The sequence below is a fragment of the Malus sylvestris genome, chromosome 14 (assembly GCF_916048215.2).
Source record: "Malus sylvestris chromosome 14, drMalSylv7.2, whole genome shotgun sequence".
NCBI classification, from domain to species: Eukaryota; Viridiplantae; Streptophyta; class Magnoliopsida; order Rosales; family Rosaceae; genus Malus; species Malus sylvestris.
The window spans coordinates 30,120,650-30,135,258 of NC_062273.1; the positions used below are offsets into that span (position 1 = coordinate 30,120,650).

The 14,609-nt window shown below is 32.2% G+C and overlaps 1 long non-coding RNA gene across 1 annotated transcript; it reads right to left on the reverse strand.

The window, feature by feature from the left end:
• Positions 1–4,795: 4,795 nt before the first annotated feature.
• Positions 4,796–6,556, reverse strand: LOC126599219 (uncharacterized). The gene is made up of 3 exons (XR_007615042.1): positions 6,175–6,556; positions 5,625–5,688; positions 4,796–4,945 (listed from the first exon to the last, which is right to left on the reverse strand). It is a non-coding gene; the product is annotated as an uncharacterized LOC126599219 (long non-coding RNA).
• Between the last annotated feature and the right edge of the window lie 8,053 nt (positions 6,557–14,609).

Below are 14,609 nucleotides of genomic sequence, written 5' to 3' on the forward strand. Positions count from 1 at the left end.
GCTTCAATTCATTACTTTAGAAATAAGCAAAATCGATCTCAAATCGTGACTTATAGCTTACCAGTTTTGTGAAAATTTCAAATTTTAAACGTTTGCAAATTTTTTGCTTTACGCATTAAAGAAATTTTATAAGTCCTTTAGAAACAATTAAACAATTTATTGATACACATAAGTATTTTTTATAGATTTCTTATGTGTCAAGTAGAAATATAAATAAACATTGGTGGACAGTGAATGTGATAGCCGAGTTTGAAAAATCACTAAAATCCCTACACAACTTATTGAGAAACTTATCGATCGAAGAAAATGACACGAAAGTAGGCTTAAGTTCGTTACTTTAGAAATTAACAAAATCGATCTCAAATCGTGACTTATATAACTCACAGTTTTTGTGAAAAATTCAAATTTTGAACATTTGCAAATTTTTTGGTTTATGCATTAAAGAAAGTTTTGTAAGTTTTTTAGAAGTAATTGGACAATTTATTGATACACAGAAGTATTTCTTATGGATTTCTTATGTGTCAAGTGGAAATATAAATAAACATTGGGGGACAGTGAAAGTGATAGCCGAGTTTTAAAAATCACTAAATGCCCTACACACATTATTGAGAAGCTTATCGATCGACGAAAATGACATGAAAATAGGCTTAAGTTCGTTACTTTAGAAATTAGCAAAATCAATCTCAAATTGCGACTTATAGCTCATAGTTTTTGTGAAAAATACAAATTTTGAACATTTGCAATTTTTTTTAGTATTGCACTATATAGAAAGTTTTGTAGGTTTTTGAGAAACATTTGGACAATTTATTGATACACATGAGCATTTTTTTATGTATTTTTTATGTGTCGAATAAAAATATAAATAAACAGTGGCAGAGAGTGAAAATCATAGCCAAGTTTTAAAGATCACTAAATGCTTTTCACAAATTATTGAGAAGCTTATGGTCGACGAATATGACACAAGACTAGGCTTAAGTTCGTTACTTTAAAAATTAGCAAAATCGATCTCAAATCGTGACTTATAGCGCATAGTTTTTGTGAAAAATACAAATTTTGAACATTTGCAAATTTTTTTGGTATGTGCAATAAAGAAAGTTTTGTAAGTTTTTTAGGAGCAGTTTGACAATTTATTGATACACATAAGTATTTTTTATGGATTTTTTATGTGTTGAATAAAAATATAAATAAACAATGGCAGAGAGTAAAAATCATAGTCAAGTTTTAAATATCACTAAATGCTTTTCACGAATTATTGAGAAGCTTATGGTCAACGAATATGACACGAGACTAGGCTTAAGTTCATTACTTTAGAAATTAGCAAAATAGATCTCAAATTGTGACTTATAGCTCACAGTTTTTGTGAAAAATTCAAATTTTGAACATTTGTAAATATTTTGGCTTATGCTTTAAAGAAAGTTTACGAGCTCTTTAGATGCAATTAGAATATTTATTAACACATTTAAGTAATTTTCACAAATTTTTTTATGTGTAAAATAGAAAAATAAATAGACATTGGCAGAGAACGAAAGTGATATCCGAGTTTTGAAAAGTCACTAAATGCCCCGCACAAATTCTTGCGAAGCTTATCGATAGACAAAAATGGCACGAAGGTAGGCTTATGTTCGTTATTTAGAAATTTGCAAAATTGATGCCAAATCGTGACTTATAGCCCACAGTTTTTGTGAAAAATATAAATTTTGAACATTTCCAAATCTTTTGGTTTACGCACTAAAAAAAGTTTTATAAGTTTTTAAGAAACAGTTGGACAATTTATTGATGCACGGAAGTAATTTTTTTGAATTTTTATGTGTCAAAAAGAAATATAAATCAATATTGGTGGAGAGTCAAAGTAATAGATGAGTTTGAAAAATCACTAAAAGCCCTACAAAAATTGTTGAGAAGCTTATCGATCGATGAAAATGATATGAATGTAGGCTTAAGTTCGTTACTTTAGAAATTAGTAAAATAGATCTCAAATCGTGACTTATAGGTCACAATTTTTGTGAAAATTTGAAATTTTGAATATTTACGAATTTTTTGGTTTATGCATTAAATAAAGTTTATAAGTTCTTTAGAAGCAGTTGAACAATTTATTGATACACAGAAGTATTTTTTACGGAATTTTTGTGTGTCAAGTAGAAATATAAATAAACATTGGCAGATAGTGAAAGTGATAGCCAAATTTGAAAAATCATGAAATGCTCTATGCAAATTATCGAGAAGTTTATAGATTGACGAAAATGACTCGAAAGTAGGCTTAAGTTTGTTACTTTAGAAATTAACAAAATCAATCTTAAATCGTGACTTATAGTTCACAGTTTTTGTGAAACATTCAAATTTTGAACATTTGTAAAATTTCGGTTTACGCATTTAAAAAAGTTATATAACCTCTTTAGCAGCAGTTGGACAATTTGTGGATTTTTTTATGTGTAAAGTAGAATTATAAATAAATATTGAGAGAGAGTGAATGGGATAGTCGAGTTTGAAAAATCACTAAAAGCCCTACACAAATTATTGAGAAGGTTATCGATTGAAGAAAATGATACGAAAGTAGGCTTCAGTTCGTTACATTAGAAATAAGCAAAATCGATCTCAAATGGTGACTTATAGCCTACAGTTTTTGTGAAAAATTCAAATTTTGAACATTTGCAAATTTTTTGGTTTACGCATTAAAGAAATGTTATAAGTTCTTTAGAAGAAGTTAGACAATTTATTGATACACATAAGTATTTTTTATGGATTTTTATGTGTTAAGTAGTAATATAAATAAACATTGGCAGAGAATGAAAGTGATAGCCGAGTTTGAAAAATCACTAAATTCCCTACACAAAATATTGAGAAGCTTATCGATCAACACAAATGACACAAAAGTAGGCTTGAATTCGTTACTTTAGAAATTAGCAAAATCGATCTCAAATCGTGACTTATAGCTCACAGTTTTTGTGAAAAATTAAAATTTTGAACATTTGCAAATTTTTGGGTTTATGCATTAAATAATGTTTATAAGCTCTTTAGAAGCAATTAGAATATTTATTAACATACCTAAGTAATTTTCACAAATTTTTAATGTGTAAAAATAAAAATAAATAGGCATTGGCAGAGAGCAAAAGTGATATCTAAGGTTTGAAAAGTCACTAAATGTCCTACACACATTCTTGAAAAGCTTATCGATAGATGAAAATGGCACAAAAGTAGACTTAAGTTCGTTACTTTAGAAATTAGCAAAATCGATTCAAAATCATGACTTATAGCTCACATTTTTTGGTGAAAAATACAAATTTTGAACATTTGCAAATTTTTTGGTATGGGCGATAAAGAAAGTTTTGAAAGTTCTTTAGAAGCAATGGGACAATTTATTGATACACAAAAGTATTTTTTATAGATTTTTAAGGTGTCGAATAAAAATAAAAATAAACAGTGGCAGAGAGTGAAAATCATAGCCAAGTTTTAAAGATCACTAAATGCTTTTCATAGATTATTGAGAAGCTTACTGTCGACAAATATAACAGGAGACTAGGCTTAAGTTCGTTACTTTAGAAATTAGCAAAATCGATCTCAAATCATGACTTATAGCTCAGTTTTTGTGAAAAATACAAATTTTGAACATTTGCAATTTTTTTTGTTATGCGCAATAAAGAAAGTTTTGTAAGTTCTTTAGAAGCAGTTGGATAATTTATTGATACACATAAGTATTTTTTATGGATTTTTAATGTGTTGAATAAAAATATAAATAAACAGTGGTGGAGAGTGAAAATCATAGCCAAGTTTTAAAGATCACTAAATGCTTTTCACAAATTATTGAGAAGCTTACAGTCGATGAATATGACACGAGACTAGGCTTAAGCTTGCTACTTTAGAAATTAGCAAAATCGATCACAAATCGTGACTTATAGCTCACAGTTTTTGTGAAAAATTCAAATTTTGACCATTTTCAAATTTTTTGGTTGGCGCAATAAAGAATGTTTTGTAAGTTCTTTAGAATCAATTGGACAATTTATTGATACACATAAGTATTTTTTATTGATTTTTAATGTGTCGAAAAAAAAATATAAATAAACAATGACAGAGAGTGAAAGCCATAGCCAAGTTTTAAAGATCACTAAATGCTTTTCACAAATTATTGAGAAGGTTATGGTCGACGAATATGACACGAGACTAGGCTTAAGTTCGTTACTTTAGAAATTAGGAAAATCGATCCCAAATCATGACTTATAGCTCATAGTTTTTGTGAAAAATTCAATTTTGAACATTTGCAAATTTTTTGGTTGCGCAATAAAGAAAGTTTTGTAAGTTCTTTAGGAGCAGTTTGACAATTTATTGATACACATAAGTATTTTTTATGGATTTTTAATGTGTTGAATAAAAATATAAATAAACAATGACGGAGAGTGACAATCATAGCCAAGTTTTAAAGATCACTAAATGCTTTTCACAAATTATTGAGAAGCTTACGGTCGACAAATATGACACGAGACTAGGCTTAAGTTCGTTACTTTAGAAATTAGCAAAATCGATCCCAAATCATGACTTATAACTCACAGTTTTTGTGAAAAATTCAAATTTTGAACATTTGCAAATTTTTTGGTTTGCACAATAAAGAAAGTTTTGTAAGTTCTTTAGAAGCAATTGGAGAATTTGACACACCGAACCCTAATGTCCTTCAAACACCAGGGTAAGCACGTGCTGGCCGACACCCGAAGGTGACGAAGCCATAATAAGATGCATGAGAACAATGAAGAAATGCGAATATAAATAAAACATATAAATTTAAATATAATGAATATGCAATTGAGGAACGTGTTCATAGCATACAACTAATCTGAGACACTAAAAGTAATAATATAAAATTTAATGAACAAAAGGGATGGGTCCTAAACCAAAAGGACTCGAAGATGCCGATGCGAGAGTGCCTTGATGCTGGGATTGTACGCTTCGATTCTAAGTCCTGAGGGGGCACAAAACAAAACATGAGCGGACCAAGTTAATATATAAGTAATACTAAAACAGTTAAACTTTAACATACTAACCCCCAGGTTTAGAAAACTCGTATAGCATAATATGTAATAGGTTTTCCAAAAACCCTAGCATGCCATAAAACCTTTGTAAAACATGTATTATATATAGTGTGCTAAGTAGTGGTATTATCTCCTGCCCGAAGACATATAGAACACTTCATTCGCCCGTAGGCTCCTACATCACCTGACCGAAGCCAATATATAAGTATCATTCGCCCGTAGGCTCCTACATCACCCGATCGAAGCCATATAATGATATCATTCGCCCATAGGCAGATCGTATGAATAACTACTAAATAAGCACATAAAAATATTAACATAATATCTCTAATGTGTATATATATATATATATATATATATATATATATATATATATCTCAAACGGAGGTCAGTAACTAAAACGTCATATCGTAACACCACATTCATAAGTAGGTGTATAGTCATCAATCATATATACCACAAAGAACGTAAAGTCGATAAAGCATGATAATTCATAAAGCGTGAAACCAATTTACTCATAAACGTTTCATCAAACGTAGTCATTAAATCATGCTTTCATGTATGCATTTTTAATAGTAAAATTATGCATTTTAGAAGGGGTCCACTCACAGATATTTCACCGTCGAAGAGCCGTGCAAACTAGAGAGGACAGAAACGCCATAAACAATTGCACCTAAGAACATAAAGGTACCAATTAATAAAACTGTACTAAAACGGTTGAATTTCGGGAAACGGACGTCATAAACGGATTCAAGATGTTGAAAAACATAAGGGGGACCTCGGGTACCCCCACGCGCCCTTACGCATTGCCACAGGCCGGTGGCCCGGACGGCCATGCACCGATTTGAATTGTCGAAAAGTTGGCTTGAAAATTCGTTGGCGCCCCCGTGGAGGCGCGTGTGCTCCACGCACCGACCAATACATGCGCCCACGTGCCGACTAGGTTCTGGGTTTGGGCCTGGGGTTCTGGGCTTCGGCAATTGGGTTGGGTAATTGGGTTTGGGCTTTGGGTTACCGGGTCGGGTCGACCCAGTTTCAGGCTGGTTTCGACAAAAAAGAATGTCGGAGTTTCCCAAGCTTTAGTCAACCTCGAACCTCAACCATAACCTATGATATACCCACCAAATTGAAGACAAACAAGAGTATATTAGGATTATACCTTTGGTTTCCCAAGTAGTGGTTGGAGTTGGCCGAAAAAGTCATCTGAAAACCCACGGTTGAAGCCGGGAATCTGGGTTTTGCTCATCCAAGGTGTTTCTTCGTAGTTTCATATCCAAATTACACCAACATAGTCAGAAATGAACTACAGGGACAAAAAGAGAAGTATTTGGAGTGTTTCATAGGCTTACCCATGTCAGAGGTGGTGGAGATTCACCGGAGAGGGTTGTTGGACTCATTCTCTGTGCTTCACAGAGAATGAGGGAGGGAGAAGGTCTACCACTAGTGGTGGGTGATGGTGTTCATTGCAGGTGTGGGTGTGGGTTTGCTCACGAATAGGGAGGGAGAGGATGAAAGTGAGTTGTGAGAGAGAGGTTCGAGAGTTTAAGAGTTTCCCGAGAGAAGGGAAGAAAGAGAGAAGGAAAGAGAGGTTGGGTCGGGCGGAGACAAACCAAAAGAAGTAGGCCCTACCAGGCACACAAATTAAGACCCAAAAGCAAGAGTTCAAAATATCTAGCCAAATCCCAATGAAGTTACCAAAATACCCTTTCGTTCTAAATTCCGTAAAATTATTCGGGACGGGTTGTTACAAAATTTGTTGATACCATAAGTATTTTTTATCAATTTAAAATGTGTCGAATAAAAAAATAAATAAACAGTGGTGAAGAGTGAAAATCATAGCCAATTTTTAAAGATCACTAAATGCTTTTCACAAATTATTGAGAAGCTTATGGTCAACGAATATGACACAAGGCTAGGCTTAAGTTCGTAACTTTAGAAATTAGCAAAATTGATCTCAAATAGTGACTTATAGCTCACAGTTTTTGTGAAAAAATTCAATTTTTGAAAATTTGCAATTTTTTTGGTTTGTGCAATAAAGAAAGTTTTGTAAGTTCTTTAGAAGCAATTGGACAATTTACTGATACACATAAGTATTTTTTTATCGATTTTTAATGTGTTGAATAAAAATACAAATAAACAATGGTGGAGAGTTAAATCATAGGAAAACTAATGAAAAGGGCTCCAAAACTTTGAGTTTTAATGATAAGGACAAAATAAAGGGTAAAATGAATAGTACCAGGATTGACTTTTTAGTGTAAAAATGTGGTTTTTCGTTAAAGTGAACAGTACCAGGTGTTTTTCGTTAAAGTTCCCTAAAATCATAGCCAAGTTTTGAAGATTACTAAATATTTTTCACAAATTATTGAGAAAGCTTATGGTCGACAAATATGACACAAGACAAGGCTTAAGTTCGTTACTTTAGAAATTATCAAAATTGATCTCAAATCGTGACTTATAGCTCACAATTTTTGTGAAAAATTCAAATTTTGACCATTTTCAAATTTTTTGGTTTGTGCAATAAACAAAGTTTTGTAAGTTCTTTAGAATCAATTGGACAATTTATTGATAAACATAAGTATTTTTTATCGATTTTTAATATGTCGAAAAAAAATATATAAATAAACAATGACGAAGAGTGAAAATTATAGCCAAGTTTTAAAGATCACTAAATGCTTTTCACAAATTATTGAGAAGCTTACAATCGACGTATATGACACGAGACTAGGTTTAAGTTTGTTACTTTATAAATTAGCAAAATCGATCTCAAATTATGACTTATATCTCACAATTTTTTGTGAAAAATTCAAAATTTGACCATTTTCAAATTGTTTGATTTGTGCAATAAAGAAAGTTTTGTAAGTTCTTTAGAATCAATTGGACAATTTATTGATATGCATAAGTATCTTTTATCGATTTTTAATGTGTCGAAAAAAAATATAAATAAACAATGATGAAGAGTGAAAATCATAGCCAAGTTTTAAAGATCACTAAATGCTTTTCATAAATTATTGAGAAGCTTACAATCGACAAATATGACACGAGACTAGGCTTAAGTTCGTTACTTTAGAAATTAGCAAAATCGATCCCAAATCGTGACTTATAGCTCACGGTTTTTGTGAAAAATTCAAATTTTGAACATTTGCAAATCTTTTGGTTTGCGCAATAAATAAAGTTTTGTAAGTTCTTTAGAAGCATTTGGAGAATTTGTTGATGCACATAAGTATCTTTTATCAATTTTTAATGTGTCGAATAAAAATATAAATATAAACTGTGGCAAAGAGTGAAAATCATAACCAAGTTTTAAAGATCACTAAATGCTTTTCACAAATTATTGAGAAGCTTATGGTCGACGAATATGACACGAGGCTAGGCTTAAGTTCGTTACTTTAGACATTAGCAAAATCGATCTCAAATAGTGACTTATAGCTCACAATTTTTGGGCAAATTCCAAATTTTGATCATTTGCAAATTTTTTGGTTTGTGCAATGAAGAAAGTTTTGCAAGTTCTATAGAAGCAATTGGACAATTTTTTTATACACATTATTTTTTATTGATTTGTAATGTGTCGAATAAAAATAAAAATAAATTGTGATGGAAAGTGAAAATCATCGCCAAGTTTTAAAGATCACTAAATGATTTTCACAAATTATTGAGAAGCTTATGGTCGACAAATATGACACGAGACTAGGCTTAAGTTCGTTACTTTAGAAATTATCAAAATCGATCTCAAATCATGACTTATAGCTCACAGTTTTTGTGAAAAATACAAATTTTGAACATTTGCAAATGTTTTTGTTATGCACAATAAGTAAAGTTTTGTAGGTTCTTTAGAAGCAGTTGGACAATTTTCCCATACACATAAGTATTTTTTATTGATTTTTAATGTGTCGAATAAAAATATAAATAAATAGTGGCAGAGAGGGAAAATCATAGCCAAGTTTTAAAGATCACTAAATGCTTTTCACAAATTATTGAGAAGCTTATGATCGACGTATATGACACGAGACTAGGCTTAAGTTTGTTACTTTAGAAATTAGCAAAATCGATCTCAAATCGTGACTTATAGTTCACAATTTTTGTGAAAAAATCAAATTTTGACCATTTTCAAATTTTTTGGTTTGCGCATTAAAGAAAGTTTTGTAAGTTCTTTAGAAGCATTTGGAGAATTTGTTGATACACATAAGTATTTTTTTATCAATTTTTAATGTGTCGAATAAAAATATAAATATAAATAGTGCCGAAGAGTAAAAATCATAGCCCAGTTTTAAAGATCACTAAATGCTTTTCACAAAATATTGAAAAGCTTATGGTCGACGAATATGACACGAGGCTAGGCTTAAGCTCGTTACTTTAGAAATTAGCAAAATTGATCTCAAATAGTGATTCCCACAGTTTTTGTGAAAAAATCAATTTTTTGACCATTTTCAAATTTTTTGGTTTGCGCAATAAAGAAAGTTTTGTAAGTTCTGTAGAAGCATTTGGAGAATTTGTTGCTACACATAAGTATTTTTTATCGATTTTTAATGTGTCGAATAAAAATAAAAATAAAAATAGTGGCGAAGAGTGAAAATCATAGCCAAATTTTAAAGATCACTAAATGCTTTTCACAAAATATTGAGAAGCTTACGGTCGACGAATATGACACGAGGCTAGGATTAAGCTCGTTACTTAAGAAATTAGCAAAATTGATCTCAAATAGTGATTTTATAGCTCACAATTTTTGTGAAAAATTCAAATTTTGAACATTTGCAAATTTTTTGGTTTGTGCAATGAAGAAAGTTTTGTAAGTTCTTTAGAAGCAATTGGACAATTTTTTGATACGCATAAGTATTTTTTATCGATTTTTAATGTGTCGAATAAAAATAAAAATACATAGTGATGGAAAGTGAAAATCATCGCCAAGTTTTAAAGATCACTAAATGTTTTTCACAAATTATTGAGAAGCTTATGATCGACGAATATGACATGAGAATAGGCTTAAGTTCGTTACTTTAGAAATTATTAATATCGATCTCAAATCGTGACTTATAGCTCACAGTTTTAGTGAAAAATACAAATTTTGATCATTTGCAAATGTTTTTGTTATGCGCAATAACGAAAGTTTTGTAGGTTCTTTAGAAGCAGTTGGACAATTTGCCCATACACATAAGTATTTTTTTATTGATTTTTAATGTGTCGAATAAAAATATAAATAAACAGTGGCGAGGAGTGAAAATTGTAGCCAAGTTTTAAAGATCACTAAATGCTTTTTACAAATTATTGAGAAGCTTACGATCGACGTATATGACACGAGACGAGACTAGGCTTAAGTTCGTTACCTTAGAAATTAGCAAAATTGATCTCAAATCGTGACTTATAGCTCATAGGTTTTGTGAAAAATTCAAATTTTGAACATTTGCAATTTTTTTGGTTTGCGCAATAAAGAAAAATTTGTAAGTTCTTTAGAAGCAATTGGACAATTTATTGATACACATAGGTATTTTTTATCGATTTTTAATGTGTCGAATAAAAATAAAAATAAATAGTGGTGGAAAGCGAAAATCATTGCTAAGTTTTAAAGATCACTAAATGCTTTTCACAAATTATTGAGAAGCTTATGGTCAATGAATATGACTCGAGACTAGGCTTAGGTTCGTTACTTTTGAAATTAGTAAAATCGATATCAAATTATGACTTATAGCTCACAATTTTTGTGAAAAATTCAAATTTTGAACATTAGCAAATACTTTGGTTTATGCATTAAAGAAAGTTTATAAGCTCTTTAGATGCAATTAGAACATTTATTAACACACCTAAGTAATTTTCACAATTTGTTATGTGTAAAATAGAAAATAAATAGACATTGGCAGAGAGTGAAAGTGATATCCAAGTTTTGAAAAGTCACTAAATGCCCTACACAAATTCTTGCGAAGCTTATCGATAGACGAAAATTGTCACAGCCCGTTCCAAAATATTACATTCGTGGCTGTGAATGGACGAAATTGCCCTTAAGAAATACTAAGTATGTGAAGCTCAAGTTGTTAATTATCTAGGTTCCTAAGTTTTGAAAATAAAATGGAATTTATTAAGGATGGAACTTAGATTTTTAGGTTAAAATTTTGTGGTTTGGAGTTGGGGATTGGAAAAGGACCACGAGGGATCCCCACATCCCTCAATCCTCTCCCTATTTTCTGCATACTGTCTCTCTCTCTCCTCCCTCACGAAACTCTCAGTTCTCTCTCCCTCTCCTTCGAACTCACACGGACCGCCACAAAACCACCTTAAATCTATACCAACGACGAATCTAAGACCACCATTGGAACCATGAAGACTTCACGATCACGATGGTATCCATTTTAGGTAAGTTTTGCTTCGGAAAACCCTAGTTTTTAAGGTCCCGTGTTTATGTACTGTTCATGATCTTTTAAATGGTTACGATTTAGGCTAAAACAAGATCACAGCGAGCTTAGTGAGGTCTCAAGGAAGCTCGGAGTGCTTCGTTGGAAGTTTTTGGACGTAAGAACACGGAGATCGACAAGTTCAAAGTTTGGCCGGAGCTTTCGAGGCATTTTCCGGCGAATCTCCGGCGAGTTAGGAGTCTAGGTAGGTATCAATCTCTTCGTCTCGTCAAGTAATACAACTTTCATTTTTGTTTCACTCAATTTAGTTGAGTATTGAAGAAGTTATACTCATTTGAAAAATACCCAGTTTCCGGCGACCTCCGAGGCTTTCGAGGAAGTTTCCGGCCAAACCACGGCGAACTAGGTGTTTTGCAAGGTACCATTATCTTTGTCTCTTCAAGGGCTACAACTTTTGTTTTTGAATCACTTGATTTCGTTGAGAAATGACAAAGTTATGACAATTTGAAAAACGGCCGCCGGAAAAACCAGTCCGGCGACCCAAGGAAGAAGAAGGTGCGCGTGGGGGCGCGTTCTACAGTAAAAAATTATTTTAAAAATATGTCGACGTCCGTGACGTCGAGTAGATCACCGTGGTATATTCATATACCCAAGTTGAGCAATATATGAGGAGTTATTAACTAAGATTTGGGTTAGGCGTTAAATAACGTCAAATTGGTTACTTTTGTATAGGTGAGGTTTATGCGGGCATCGGGCATGGCCAAGGGATGCTCAGGGACTTACGAGACGTCGATGTAATCTGTGAGTGGGCAGTTTTGTTTTCCGTATATATATATATACTTGACGTTTCCCAGAAATTGAATTGAAATGAAAATATGTTTAAAATGAAATGCATATGAGTTATGTGGAAAAACGGGAAGTGAAATACCATGCATAGAATTGATATGAAAAGTATATAGAAATGTGAGTTGAAATGCCATGCATGAATTAATATATGATGCATATGTATGAATTAGTGCGGTGGACGCACAGGTAAGAATTGATTTATGATGCATATGTATGAATTGGTGCGGTGGACGCACGGGTAAGAATTGATTTATGATGCATATGTATGAAATGGTGCGGTGGACGCACATGTGAGTATTTATTTCTGTTATGATGATGTTGATGTATATTGAGCTCAAATCCTGCACCATAGTTTAGTGCTTATAGTATTCACCGCATCGCACGCTCGTCTTGGATCCAAGTAGATGCTAGTCGTACAGTCCACGCGGAGTGGGTACGACAGGCCAGTCGCGAGAGTGTTAGTGAGATTCCGACTGGTGGGTGACCTTAGATTATGTGCACAGATGATTATGAGAAGCACTAGAGCGTAACTTATGTGCAGAAGGCCGTTCAGGTCACGCGGAGTGACTCCGGCAGAGTGTGAGAGTGATAGATTTTGAGCTCTAGGTTCAACCGTACAGGGCTATTAGAGGGCCTACGGTTGATTACTTTCTTGCACCTGATATGATTATGTTGATGCATTCATACCTTATTACTGTTGAGATGATGTGGCATGGCATAATTAATATGAGAAATGTTAAGATGATGTGGCATGGCATAATTGTTATGAAATGTTGAGTTAACGACTTGAAGTCTTGAGAATATATATGTATATATATATTATATTTACATTTCTGGGAAAGTATACAGGTTTTACGGAGAGGGGTTACAACGTTTTGAGAAATGTTTGGATTTGGAAAAGAATTGTTTTACTGACCCACTCAATTTTGGTTTTGCGCCCCTCCAGGTTCAAGAATCACAAAGGTGTGGTGACTACGAGGAATTCGACGGTGTTCTGACAGATTGGACAAAATTAGGACTCACCTTCGGGTGTATCAAATTATAAATTGTATCTTTAAAGCTTCTGTACTGTGCAAATGGTTACGTCACTCTCACGTGACGGCCAGCATGCCCTCCTTCGGGACGGGGTGTGTCAAAAATGGCACAAAAGTAGGCTTAAGTTCATTATTTAGAAATTAGCAAAATTGATCCCAAATCGTGACTTATACCAACAGTTTTTGTGAAAAATATAAATTTTTGGTTCACGCATGAATTTTTTTATTTTATAAGTTCTTAAGAAGCATTTGTACAATTTATTGATGCACATAAGTATTTTTTTTAGATTTTTATGTGTCAAAAAGAAATATAAATAAACATTGGCGGAGAGTCAGAGTGATAGATCAGTTTGAAAAATTGTTGAAAAACTTATCGATCAATGAAAATGATACGAATGTTGGCTTAAGTTCGTTACTTTAAAAATTAGTAAAATAGATCTCATATCATGACTTATAACTCATAGCTTTTGTGAAAAATTGATATCTTGAACATCTTCGAATTTTTTTGTTTACGCATTAAATAATGTTTTATAAGTTCTTTAGAAGCAGTTTAACAGTTTATTGATACATAGAAGTATTTTTTACGAACTTGTTATTTGTTAAGTTGAAATTTAAATAAACATTGGCGGAGAGTGAAAGTGATAGTCGAATTTGAAAAATCATGAAATGCCCTATGCAAATTATTGAGAAACTTATAGATCGACCAAAATAACACGAACGAAAATAGGCTTAAGTTCATTACTTTAGAAATTAGGGAAATTGATCTCAAATCGTGACTTATAGCTCACAGTTTTTGTGAAACATTCAAATTTTGAACACTTGTAAATGTTTCGGTTTATGCATTTAAAAAGGTTTTATAAGCTCTTTAGCAGCAGTTGGACAATTTATTGATACATGCAAGTATTTTTTGTGGATTTTTATGTGTCATGTAGAAATATAAATAAAGATTGGTGGAGAGTGAAGGGATAGTTGAATTTGAAAAATCACTAAAAGTCCTACACAAATTATTGAGAAGGTTATCCAATGAAGAAAATGACACGAAAGTAGTCTTCAATTTGTTATTTTAGAAATAAGTAAAATCGATCTCAAATCGTGACTTATAGCTTACAGTTTTTGTGAAAAAATCAAATTTGGAACATTCGCAAGTTTTTTGGTTTACGCATTAAAGAAATTTATAAGTTCTTTAGAAGTACTTACACAATTTATTGATACACATAAATATTTTTTATGTGTTAAGTAAAAAATAAATAAATAAACTTTGGCGGAGAGTGAAAGTGAAAGCCGAGTTTGAAAAATCACTAAATTCCCTTCACAATTATTGTGAAGCTTATGGTCTACAAATAAGACACGAGACTAGGCTGAAGTTCGTTACTATA